The sequence below is a fragment of the Idiotropiscis lumnitzeri genome, unplaced genomic scaffold (assembly GCF_059441095.1).
Source record: "Idiotropiscis lumnitzeri isolate Australia: NSW breed Sydney's pygmy pipehorse unplaced genomic scaffold, RoL_Ilum_1.0 HiC_scaffold_32, whole genome shotgun sequence".
Taxonomy (NCBI): Eukaryota; Metazoa; Chordata; class Actinopteri; order Syngnathiformes; family Syngnathidae; genus Idiotropiscis; species Idiotropiscis lumnitzeri.
The window spans coordinates 171,467-185,774 of NW_028283570.1; positions in this window are offsets into that span (position 1 = coordinate 171,467).

Here is a 14,308-nt window from a genome sequence, read left to right on the forward strand (position 1 = left end):
TTCAGCTCGCGCTGTACACATTTGCTATGAGAGGCATTATCTCATAAGGGAAATATTGGACAATCAAATTAATGACTGCCCAGGCTTCAGGATGTCTTTTTACACTATATAAAGGTGGAAATTTACATTGGAAACATTTAGTTTAGCTGTTAATGAAGTTTCGTTTTTTTAGTGCTGAAAATTCATTGTCTGCTGGCGCTGTACACTTTTTCTAAGTGTTGCAATATCTCATGAAGGAAATACTGGACAATCAAATTAATGACTTTCCAGGCTTCAGGATGCCTTTCTACACTATATAAAGGTGGAAATTTACATTGGAAACGTTTGGTTTAGCTGTTATAAAAGTTTGTTTTTTTAGTGCTGTAAATGCATTTTCAGCTCGCGCTGTACACATTTGCTATGAGAGGCATTATCTCATAAGGGAAATATTGGACAATCAAATTAATGACTGCCCAGGCTTCAGGATGTCTTTTTACACTATATAAAGGTGGAAATTTACATTGGAAACGTTTGGTTTAGCTGTTATAAAAGTTTGGTTTTTTAGTGCTGTAAATGCATTTTCAGCTCGCGCTGTACACATTTGCTATGAGAGGCATTATCTCATAAGGGAAATATTGGACAATCAAATTAATGACTGCCCAGGCTTCAGGATGTCTTTTTACACTATATAAAGGTGGAAATTTACATTGGAAACGTTTGGTTTAGCTGTTAATGAAGTTTCGTTTTTTTAGTGCTGAAAATTCATTGTCTGCTGGCGCTGTACACTTTTTCTAAGTGTTGCAATATCTCATGAAGGAAATACTGGACAATCAAATTAATGACTTTCCAGGCTTCAGGATGCCTTTCTACACTATATAAAGGTGGAAATTTACATTGGAAACGTTTGGTTTAGCTGTTATAAAAGTTTGGTTTTTTAGTGCTGTAAATGCATTTTCAGCTCGCGCTGTACACATTTGCTATGAGAGGCATTATCTCATAAGGGAAATATTGGACAATCAAATTAATGACTGCCCAGGCTTCAGAATGTCTTTTTACACTATATAAAGGTGCAAATTTACATTGGAAACGTTTAGTTTAGCTGTTAATGAAGTTTCGTTTTTTTAGTGCTGAAAATTCATTGTCTGCTGGCGCTGTACACTTTTTCTAAGTGTTGCAATATCTCATGAAGGAAATACTGGACAATCAAATTAATGACTTTCCAGGCTTCAGGATGCCTTTCTACACTATATAAAGGTAGAAATTTACATTGGAAACGTTTGGTTTAGCTGTTATAAAAGTTTGGTTTTTTAGTGCTGTAAATGCATTTTCAGCTCGCGCTGTACACATTTGCTATGAGAGGCATTATCTCATAAGGGAAATATTGGACAATCAAATTAATGACTGCGCAGGCTTCAGGATGTCTTTTTACACTATATAAAGGTGGAAATTTACATTGGAAACGTTTGGTTTAGCTGTTATAAAAGTTTGTTTTTTTAGTGCTGTAAATGCATTTTCAGCTCGCGCTGTACACATTTGCTATGAGAGGCATTATCTCATAAGGGAAATATTGGACAATCAAATTAATGGCTGCCCGGGCTTCAGGATGTCTTTTTACACTATATAAAGGTGGAAATTTACATTGGAAACGTTTAGTTTAGCTGTTAATGAAGTTTCGTTTTTTTAGTGCTGAAAATTCATTGTCTGCTGGCGCTGTACACTTTTTCTAAATGTTGCAATATCTCATGAAGGAAATACTGGACAATCAAATTAATGACTTTCCAGGCTTCAGGATGCCTTTCTACACTATATAAAGGTGGAAATTTACATTGGAAACGTTTGGTTTAGCTGTTATAAAAGTTTGGTTTTTTTAGTGCTGTAAATGCATTTTCAGCTCGCGCTGTACACATTTGCTATGAGAGGCATTATCTCATAAGGGAAATATTGGACAATCAAATTAATGACTGCCCAGGCTTCAGGATGTCTTTTTACACTATATAAAGGTGGAAATTTACATTGGAAACGTTTGGTTTAGGTGTTATATAAGTTTGTTTTTTTAGTGCTGAAAATGCATTTTCAGCTCGCACTGTACACATTTGCTATGTGAGGCATTATCTCATAAGGGAAATACTGGACAATCAAATTAATGACTTCCCAGGCTTCAGGATGCCTTTTTACACTCTATAAATGTGGAAATTTACATTGGAAACGTTTGGTTTAGCTGTTAATGAAGTTTCGTTTTTTTAGTGCTGAAAATTCATTGTCTGCTGGCGCTGTACACTTTTTCTAAGTGTTGCAATATCTCATGAAGGAAATACTGGACAATCAAATTAATGACTTTCCAGGCTTCAGGATGCCTTTCTACACTATATAAAGGTGGAAATTTACATTGGAAACGTTTGGTTTAGCTGTTATAAAAGTTTGGTTTTTTAGTGCTGTAAATGCATTTTCAGCTCGCGCTGTACACATTTGCTATGAGAGGCATTATCTCATAAGGGAAATATTGGACAATCAAATTAATGACTGCCCAGGCTTCAGGATGTCTTTTTACACTATATAAAGGTGGAAATTTACATTGGAAACGTTTGGTTTAGCTGTTATAAAAGTTTGTTTTTTTAGTGCTGTAAATGCATTTTCAGCTCGCACTGTACACATTTGCTATGAGAGGCATTATCTCATAAGGGAAATATTGGACAATCAAATTAATGACTGCCCAGGCTTCAGGATGTCTTTTTACACTATATAAAGGTGGAAATTTACATTGGAAACGTTTACTTTAGCTGTTAATGAAGTTTCGTTTATTTAGTGCTGAAAATTCATTGTCTGCTGGCGCTGTACACTTTTTCTAAGTGTTGCAATATCTCATGAAGGAAATACTGGACAATCAAATTAATGACTTTCCAGGCTTCAGGATGCCTTTCTACACTATATAAAGGTGGAAATTTACATTGGAAACGTTTGGTTTAGCTGTTATAAAATTTTGTTTTTTTAGTGCTGTAAATGCATTTTCAGCTCGCACTGTACACATTTGCTGTGAGGCATTATCTCATAAGGGAAATACTGGACAATCAAATTAATGACTTCCCAGGCTTCAGGATGCCTTTTTACACTCTATAAATGTGGAAATTTACATTGGAAACGTTTGGTTTAGCTGTTAATGAAGTTTCGTTTTTTTAGTGCTGAAAATTCATTGTCTGCTGGCGCTGTACACTTTTTCTAAGTGTTGCAATATCTCATGAAGGAAATTCTGGACAATCAAATTAATGACTTTCCAGGCTTCAGGATGCCTTTCTACACTATATAAAGGTGGAAATTTACATTGGAAACGTTTGGTTTAGCTGTTATAAAAGTTTGGTTTTTTAGTGCTGTAAATGCATTTTCAGCTCGCGCTGTACACATTTGCTATGAGAGGCATTATCTCATAAGGGAAATATTGGACAATCAAATTAATGACTGCCCAGGCTTCAGGATGTCTTTTTACACTATATAAAGGTGGAAATTTACATTGGAAACGTTTGGTTTAGCTGTTATAAAAGTTTGTTTTTTTAGTGCTGTAAATGCATTTTCAGCTCGCACTGTACACATTTGCTATGAGAGGCATTATCTCATAAGGGAAATATTGGACAATCAAATTAATGACTGCCCAGGCTTCAGGATGTCTTTTTACACTATATAAAGGTGGAAATTTACATTGGAAACGTTTGGTTTAGCTGTTATAAAAGTTTGTTTTTTTAGTGCTGTAAATGCATTTTCAGCTCGCACTGTACACATTTGCTATGAGAGGCATTATCTCATAAGGGAAATATTGGACAATCAAATTAATGACTGCCCAGGCTTCAGGATGTCTTTTTACACTATATAAAGGTGGAAATTTGCATTTGAAACGTTTGGTTTAGCTGTTATAAAAGTTTGGTTTTTTAGTGCTGAAAATGCATTTTCAGCTCGCGCTGTACACATTTGCTATGAGAGGCATTATCTCATAAGGGAAATATTGGACAATCAAATTAATGACTGCCCAGGCTTCAGGATGTCTTTTTACACTATATAAAGGTGGAAATTTACATTGGAAACGTTTGGTTTAGCTGTTATAAAAGTTTGGTTTTTTAGTGCTGTAAATGCATTTTCAGCTCGCGCTGTACACATTTGCTATGAGAGGCATTATCTCATAAGGGAAATATTGGACAATCAAATTAATGACTGCCCAGGTTTCAGGATGTCTTTTTACACTATATAAAGGTGGAAATTTACATTGGAAACGTTTGGTTTAGGTGTTATATAAGTTTGGTTTTTTAGTGCTGAAAATGCATTTTCAGCTCGCACTGTACACATTTGCTATGTGAGGCATTATCTCATAAGGGAAATACTGGACAATCAAATTAATGACTTCCCAGGCTTCAGGATGCCTTTTTACACTCTATAAATGTGGAAATTTACATTGGAAACGTTTAGTTTAGCTGTTAATGAAGTTTCGTTTTTTTAGTGCTGAAAATTCATTGTCTGCTGGCGCTGTACACTTTTTCTAAGTTTTGCAATATCTCATGTAGGAAATACTGGACAATCAAATTAATGACTTTCCAGGCTTCAGGATGCCTTTCTACACTATATAAAGGTGGAAATTTACATTGGAAACGTTTGGTTTAGCTGTTATAAAAGTTTGTTTTTTTAGTGCTGTAAATGCATTTTCAGCTCGCGCTGTACACATTTGCTATGTGAGGCATTATCTCATAAGGGAAATACTGGACAATCAAATTAATGACTGCCCAGGCTTCAGGATGTCTTTTTACACTATATAAAGGTGGAAATTTACATTGGAAACGTTTGGTTTAGCTGTTATAAAAGTTTGGTTTTTTTAGTGCTGAAAATTCATTGTCTGCTGGCGCTGTACACTTTTTCTAAGTGTTGCAATATCTCATGAAGGAAATACTGGACAATCAAATTAATGACTTTCCAGGCTCCAGGATGCCTTTCTACACTATATAAAGGTGGAAATTTACATTGGAAACGTTTGGTTTAGCTGTTATAAAAGTTTGGTTTTTTAGTGCTGTAAATGCATTTTCAGCTCGCGCTGTACACATTTGCTATGAGAGGCATTATCTCATAAGGGAAATATTGGACAATCAAATTAATGACTGCCCAGGCTTCAGGATGTCTTTTTACACTATATAAAGGTGGAAATTTACATTGGAAACGTTTAGTTTAGCTGTTAATGAAGTTTCGTTTTTTTAGTGCTGAAAATTCATTGTCTACTGGCGCTGTACACTTTTTCTAAGTGTTGCAATATCTCATGAAGGAAATACTGGACAATCAAATTAATGACTTTCCAGGCTTCAGGATGCCTTTCTACACTATATAAAGGTGGAAATTTACATTGGAAACGTTTGGTTTAGCTGTTATAAAAGTTTGGTTTTTTAGTGCTGTAAATGCATTTTCAGCTCGCGCTGTACACATTTGCTATGAGAGGCATTATCTCATAAGGGAAATATTGGACAATCAAATTAATGACTGCCCAGGCTTCAGGATGTCTTTTTACACTATATAAAGGTGGAAATTTACATTGGAAACGTTTGGTTTAGCTGTTATAAAAGTTTGGTTTTTTAGTGCTGAAAATGCATTTTCAGCTCGCACTGTACACATTTGCTATGTGAGGCATTATCTCATAAGGGAAATACTGGACAATCAAATTAATGACTTCCCAGGCTTCAGGATGCATTTTTACACTCTATAAATGTGGAAATTTACATTGGAAACGTTTGGTTTAGCTGTTATAAAAGTTTGTTTTTTTAGTGCTGTAAATGCATTTTCAGCTCGCGCTGTACACATTTGCTATGTGAGGCATTATCTCATAAGGGAAATACTGGACAATCAAATTAATGACTGCCCAGGCTTCAGGATGTCTTTTTACACTATATAAAGGTGGAAATTTACATTGGAAACGTTTGGTTTAGCTGTTATAAAAGTTTGGTTTTTTAGTGCTGAAAATGCATTTTCAGCTCGCACTGTACACATTTGCTATGTGAGGCATTATCTCATAAGGGAAATACTGGACAATCAAATTAATGACTGCCCAGGCTTCAGGATGTCTTTTTACACTATATAAAGGTGGAAATTTACATTGGAAACGTTTAGTTTAGCTGTTAATGAAGTTTCGTTTTTTTAGTGCTGGAAATTCATTGTCTGCTGGCGCTGTACACTTTTTCTAAGTGTTGCAATATCTCATGAAGGAAATACTGGACAATCAAATTAAAGACTTTCCAGGCTTCAGGATGCCTTTTTACACTATATAAAGGTGGAAATTTACATTGGAAACGTTTGGTTTAGCTGTTATAAAAGTTTGGTTTTTTAGTGCTGTAAATGCATTTTCAGCTCGCGCTGTACACATTTGCTATGAGAGGCATTATCTCATAAGGGAAATATTGGACAATCAAATTAATGACTGCCCAGGCTTCAGGATGTCTTTTTACACTATATAAAGGTGGAAATTTACATTGGAAACGTTTAGTTTAGCTGTTAATGAAGTTTCGTTTTTTTTAGTGCTGAAAATTCATTGTCTGCTGGCGCTGTACACTTTTTCTAAGTGTTGCAATATCTCATGAAGGAAATACTGGACAATCAAATTAATGACTTTCCAGGCTTCAGGATGCCTTTCTACACTATATAAAGGTGGAAATTTACATTGGAAACGTTTGGTTTAGCTGTTATAAAAGTTTGTTTTTTTAGTGCTGTAAATGCATTTTCAGCTCGCGCTGTACACATTTGCTATGAGAGGCATTATCTCATAAGGGAAATATTGGACAATCAAATTAATGACTGCCCAGGCTTCAGGATGTCTTTTTACACTATATAAAGGTGGAAATTTACATTGGAAACGTTTTTTAGCTGTTATAAAAGTTTGGTTTTTTAGTGCTGTAAATGCATTTTCAGCTCGCGCTGTACACATTTGCTATGAGAGGCATTATCTCATAAGGGAAATATTGGACCATCAAATTAATGACTGCCCAGGCTTCAGGATGTCTTTTTACACTATATAAAGGTGGAAATTTACATTGGAAACGTTTGGTTTAGCTGTTATAAAAGTTTGGTTTTTTAGTGCTGAAAATGCATTTTCAGCTCGCACTGTGCACATTTGCTATGTGAGGCATTATCTCATAAGGGAAATACTGGACAATCAAATTAATGACTTCCCAGGCTTGAGGATGCCTTTTTACACTCTATAAATGTGGAAATTTACATTGGAAACGTTTGGTTTAGCTGTTAATGAAGTTTCGTTTTTTTAGTGCTGAAAATTCATTGTCTGCTGGCGCTGTACACTTTTTCTAAGTGTTGCAATATCTCATGAAGGAAATACTGGACAATCAAATTAATGACTTCCCAGGCTTCAGGATGCCTTTTTACACTCTATAAATGTGGAAATTTACATTGGAAACGTTTGGTTTAGCTGTTAATGAAGTTTCGTTTTTTTAGTGCTGAAAATTCATTGTCTGCTGGCGCTGTACACTTTTTCTAAGTTTTGCAATATCTCATGTAGGAAATACTGGACAATCAAATTAATGACTTTCCAGGCTTCAGGATGCCTTTCTACACTATATAAAGGTGGAAATTTACATTGGAAACGTTTGGTTTAGCTGTTATAAAAGTTTGTTTTTTTAGTGCTGTAAATGCATTTTCAGCTCGCGCTGTACACATTTGCTATGTGAGGCATTATCTCATAAGGGAAATACTGGACAATCAAATTAATGACTGCCCAGGCTTCAGGATGTCTTTTTACACTATATAAAGGTGGAAATTTACATTGGAAACGTTTGGTTTAGCTGTTATAAAAGTTTGGTTTTTTTAGTGCTGAAAATTCATTGTCTGCTGGCGCTGTACACTTTTTCTAAGTGTTGCAATATCTCATGAAGGAAATACTGGACAATCAAATTAATGACTTTCCAGGCTCCAGGATGCCTTTCTACACTATATAAAGGTGGAAATTTACATTGGAAACGTTTGGTTTAGCTGTTATAAAAGTTTGGTTTTTTAGTGCTGTAAATGCATTTTCAGCTCGCGCTGTACACATTTGCTATGAGAGGCATTATCTCATAAGGGAAATATTGGACAATCAAATTAATGACTGCCCAGGCTTCAGGATGTCTTTTTACACTATATAAAGGTGGAAATTTACATTGGAAACGTTTAGTTTAGCTGTTAATGAAGTTTCGTTTTTTTAGTGCTGAAAATTCATTGTCTACTGGCGCTGTACACTTTTTCTAAGTGTTGCAATATCTCATGAAGGAAATACTGGACAATCAAATTAATGACTTTCCAGGCTTCAGGATGCCTTTCTACACTATATAAAGGTGGAAATTTACATTGGAAACGTTTGGTTTAGCTGTTATAAAAGTTTGGTTTTTTAGTGCTGTAAATGCATTTTCAGCTCGCGCTGTACACATTTGCTATGAGAGGCATTATCTCATAAGGGAAATATTGGACAATCAAATTAATGACTGCCCAGGCTTCAGGATGTCTTTTTACACTATATAAAGGTGGAAATTTACATTGGAAACGTTTGGTTTAGCTGTTATAAAAGTTTGGTTTTTTAGTGCTGAAAATGCATTTTCAGCTCGCACTGTACACATTTGCTATGTGAGGCATTATCTCATAAGGGAAATACTGGACAATCAAATTAATGACTTCCCAGGCTTCAGGATGCATTTTTACACTCTATAAATGTGGAAATTTACATTGGAAACGTTTGGTTTAGCTGTTATAAAAGTTTGTTTTTTTAGTGCTGTAAATGCATTTTCAGCTCGCGCTGTACACATTTGCTATGTGAGGCATTATCTCATAAGGGAAATACTGGACAATCAAATTAATGACTGCCCAGGCTTCAGGATGTCTTTTTACACTATATAAAGGTGGAAATTTACATTGGAAACGTTTGGTTTAGCTGTTATAAAAGTTTGGTTTTTTAGTGCTGAAAATGCATTTTCAGCTCGCACTGTACACATTTGCTATGTGAGGCATTATCTCATAAGGGAAATACTGGACAATCAAATTAATGACTGCCCAGGCTTCAGGATGTCTTTTTACACTATATAAAGGTGGAAATTTACATTGGAAACGTTTAGTTTAGCTGTTAATGAAGTTTCGTTTTTTTAGTGCTGGAAATTCATTGTCTGCTGGCGCTGTACACTTTTTCTAAGTGTTGCAATATCTCATGAAGGAAATACTGGACAATCAAATTAAAGACTTTCCAGGCTTCAGGATGCCTTTTTACACTATATAAAGGTGGAAATTTACATTGGAAACGTTTGGTTTAGCTGTTATAAAAGTTTGGTTTTTTAGTGCTGTAAATGCATTTTCAGCTCGCGCTGTACACATTTGCTATGAGAGGCATTATCTCATAAGGGAAATATTGGACAATCAAATTAATGACTGCCCAGGCTTCAGGATGTCTTTTTACACTATATAAAGGTGGAAATTTACATTGGAAACATTTAGTTTAGCTGTTAATGAAGTTTCGTTTTTTTAGTGCTGAAAATTCATTGTCTGCTGGCGCTGTACACTTTTTCTAAGTGTTGCAATATCTCATGAAGGAAATACTGGACAATCAAATTAATGACTTTCCAGGCTTCAGGATGCCTTTCTACACTATATAAAGGTGGAAATTTACATTGGAAACGTTTGGTTTAGCTGTTATAAAAGTTTGTTTTTTTAGTGCTGTAAATGCATTTTCAGCTCGCGCTGTACACATTTGCTATGAGAGGCATTATCTCATAAGGGAAATATTGGACAATCAAATTAATGACTGCCCAGGCTTCAGGATGTCTTTTTACACTATATAAAGGTGGAAATTTACATTGGAAACGTTTGGTTTAGCTGTTATAAAAGTTTGGTTTTTTAGTGCTGTAAATGCATTTTCAGCTCGCGCTGTACACATTTGCTATGAGAGGCATTATCTCATAAGGGAAATATTGGACCATCAAATTAATGACTGCCCAGGCTTCAGGATGTCTTTTTACACTATATAAAGGTGGAAATTTACATTGGAAACGTTTGGTTTAGCTGTTATAAAAGTTTGGTTTTTTAGTGCTGAAAATGCATTTTCAGCTCGCACTGTACACATTTGCTATGAGAGGCATTATCTCATAAGGGAAATATTGGACCATCAAATTAATGACTGCCCAGGCTTCAGGATGTCTTTTTACACTATATAAAGGTGGAAATTTACATTGGAAACGTTTGGTTTAGCTGTTATAAAAGTTTCGTTTTTTTAGTGCTGAAAATTCATTGTCTGCTGGCGCTGTACACTTTTTCTAAGTGTTGCAATATCTCATGAAGGAAATACTGGACAATCAAATTAATGACTTTCCAGGCTTCAGGATGCCTTTCTACACTATATAAAGGTGGAAATTTACATTGGAAACGTTTGGTTTAGCTGTTATAAAAGTTTTTTTTTTTAGTGCTGTAAATGCATTTTCAGCTCGCGCTGTACACATTTGCTATGAGAGGCATTATCTCATAAGGGAAATATTGGACAATCAAATTAATGACTGCCCAGGCTTCAGGATGCCTTTTTACACTCTATAAAGGTGGAAATTTACATTGGAAACATTTAGTTTAGCTGTTAATGAAGTTTCGTTTTTTTAGTGCTGAAAATTCATTGTCTGCTGGCGCTGTACACTTTTTCTAAGTGTTGCAATATCTCATGAAGGAAATACTGGACAATCAAATTAATGACTTTCCAGGCTTCAGGATGCCTTTCTACACTATATAAAGGTGGAAATTTACATTGGAAACGTTTGGTTTAGCTGTTATAAAAGTTTGTTTTTTTAGTGCTGTAAATGCATTTTCAGCTCGCGCTGTACACATTTGCTATGAGAGGCATTATCTCATAAGGGAAATATTGGACAATCAAATTAATGACTGCCCAGGCTTCAGGATGTCTTTTTACACTATATAAAGGTGGAAATTTACATTGGAAACGTTTGGTTTAGCTGTTATAAAAGTTTGGTTTTTTAGTGCTGTAAATGCATTTTCAGCTCGCGCTGTACACATTTGCTATGAGAGGCATTATCTCATAAGGGAAATATTGGACCATCAAATTAATGACTGCCCAGGCTTCAGGATGTCTTTTTACACTATATAAAGGTGGAAATTTACATTGGAAACGTTTGGTTTAGCTGTTATAAAAGTTTGGTTTTTTAGTGCTGAAAATGCATTTTCAGCTCGCACTGTACACATTTGCTATGTGAGGCATTATCTCATAAGGGAAATACTGGACAATCAAATTAATGACTTCCCAGGCTTCAGGATGCATTTTTACACTCTATAAATGTGGAAATTTACATTGGAAACGTTTGGTTTAGCTGTTATAAAAGTTTGTTTTTTTAGTGCTGTAAATGCATTTTCAGCTCGCGCTGTACACATTTGCTATGTGAGGCATTATCTCATAAGGGAAATACTGGACAATCAAATTAATGACTGCCCAGGCTTCAGGATGTCTTTTTACACTATATAAAGGTGGAAATTTACATTGGAAACGTTTGGTTTAGCTGTTATAAAAGTTTGGTTTTTTAGTGCTGAAAATGCATTTTCAGCTCGCACTGTACACATTTGCTATGTGAGGCATTATCTCATAAGGGAAATACTGGACAATCAAATTAATGACTTCCCAGGCTTCAGGATGCCTTTTTACACTCTATAAATGTGGAAATTTACATTGGAAACGTTTGGTTTAGCTGTTAATGAAGTTTCGTTTTTTTAGTGCTGAAAATTCATTGTCTGCTGGCGCTGTACACTTTTTCTAAGTGTTGCAATATCTCATGAAGGAAATACTGGACAATCAAATTAATGACTTTCCAGGCTTCAGGATGCCTTTCTACACTATATAAAGGTGGAAATTTACATTGGAAACGTTTGGTTTAGCTGTTATAAAAGTTTGGTTTTTTAGTGCTGTAAATGCATTTTCAGCTCGCGCTGTACACATTTGCTATGAGAGGCATTATCTCATAAGGGAAATATTGGACAATCAAATTAATGACTGCCCAGGCTTCAGGATGTCTTTTTACACTATATAAAGGTGGAAATTTACATTGGAAACGTTTAGTTTAGCTGTTAATGAAGTTTCGTTTTTTTAGTGCTGGAAATTCATTGTCTGCTGGCGCTGTACACTTTTTCTAAGTGTTGCAATATCTCATGAAGGAAATACTGGACAATCAAATTAAAGACTTTCCAGGCTTCAGGATGCCTTTTTACACTATATATAGGTGGAAATTTACATTGGAAACGTTTGGTTTAGCTGTTATAAAAGTTTGGTTTTTTAGTGCTGTAAATGCATTTTCAGCTCGCGCTGTACACATTTGCTATGAGAGGCATTATCTCATAAGGGAAATACTGGACAATCAAATTAATGACTTCCCAGGCTTCAGGATGCCTTTTTACACTCTATAAATGTGGAAATTTACATTGGAAACGTTTGGTTTAGCTGTTAATGAAGTTTCGTTTTTTTAGTGCTGAAAATTCATTGTCTGCTGGCGCTGTACACTTTTTCTAAGTGTTGCAATATCTCATGAAGGAAATACTGGACAATCAAATTAATGACTTTCCAGGCTTCAGGATGCCTTTCTACACTATATAAAGGTGGAAATTTACATCGGAAACGTTTGGTTTAGCTGTTATAAAAGTTTGGTTTTTTAGTGCTGTAAATGCATTTTCAGCTCGCGCTGTACACATTTGCTATGAGAGGCATTATCTCATAAGGGAAATATTGGACAATCAAATTAATGACTGCCCAGGCTTCAGGATGTCTTTTTACACTATATAAAGGTGGAAATTTACATTGGAAACGTTTAGTTTAGCTGTTAATGAAGTTTCGTTTTTTTAGTGCTGGAAATTCATTGTCTGCTGGCGCTGTACACTTTTTCTAAGTGTTGCAATATCTCATGAAGGAAATACTGGACAATCAAATTAAAGACTTTCCAGGCTTCAGGATGCCTTTTTACACTATATAAAGGTGGAAATTTACATTGGAAACGTTTGGTTTAGCTGTTATAAAAGTTTGGTTTTTTAGTGCTGTAAATGCATTTTCAGCTCGCGCTGTACACATTTGCTATGAGAGGCATTATCTCATAAGGGAAATATTGGACAATCAAATTAATGACTGCCCAGGCTTCAGGATGTCTTTTTACACTATATAAAGGTGGAAATTTACATTGGAAACATTTAGTTTAGCTGTTAATGAAGTTTCGTTTTTTTAGTGCTGAAAATTCATTGTCTGCTGGCGCTGTACACTTTTTCTAAGTGTTGCAATATCTCATGAAGGAAATACTGGACAATCAAATTAATGACTTTCCAGGCTTCAGGATGCCTTTCTACACTATATAAAGGTGGAAATTTACATTGGAAACGTTTGGTTTAGCTGTTATAAAAGTTTGTTTTTTTAGTGCTGTAAATGCATTTTCAGCTCGCGCTGTACACATTTGCTATGAGAGGCATTATCTCATAAGGGAAATATTGGACAATCAAATTAATGACTGCCCAGGCTTCAGGATGTCTTTTTACACTATATAAAGGTGGAAATTTACATTGGAAACGTTTGGTTTAGCTGTTATAAAAGTTTGGTTTTTTAGTGCTGTAAATGCATTTTCAGCTCGCGCTGTACACATTTGCTATGAGAGGCATTATCTCATAAGGGAAATATTGGACAATCAAATTAATGGCTGCCCGGGCTTCAGGATGTCTTTTTACACTATATAAAGGTGGAAATTTACATTGGAAACGTTTAGTTTAGCTGTTAATGAAGTTTCGTTTTTTTAGTGCTGAAAATTCATTGTCTGCTGGCGCTGTACACTTTTTCTAAATGTTGCAATATCTCATGAAGGAAATACTGGACAATCAAATTAATGACTTTCCAGGCTTCAGGATGCCTTTCTACACTATATAAAGGTGGAAATTTACATTGGAAACGTTTGGTTTAGCTTTTATAAAAGTTTGGTTTTTTAGTGCTGTAAATGCATTTTCAGCTCGCGCTGTACACATTTGCTATGAGAGGCATTATCTCATAAGGGAAATATTGGACAATCAAATTAATGACTGCCCAGGCTTCAGGATGTCTTTTTACACTATATAAAGGAGGAAATTTACATTGGAAACGTTTGGTTTAGGTGTTATAAAAGTTTGGTTTTTTAGTGCTGAAAATGCATTTTCAGCTCGCGCTGTACACATTTGCAATGAGAGGCATTATCTCATAAGGGAAATACTGGACAATCAAATTAATGACTTCCCAGGCTTCAGGATGCCTTTTTACACTCTATAAATGTGGAAATTTACATTGGAAACGTTTGGTTTAGCT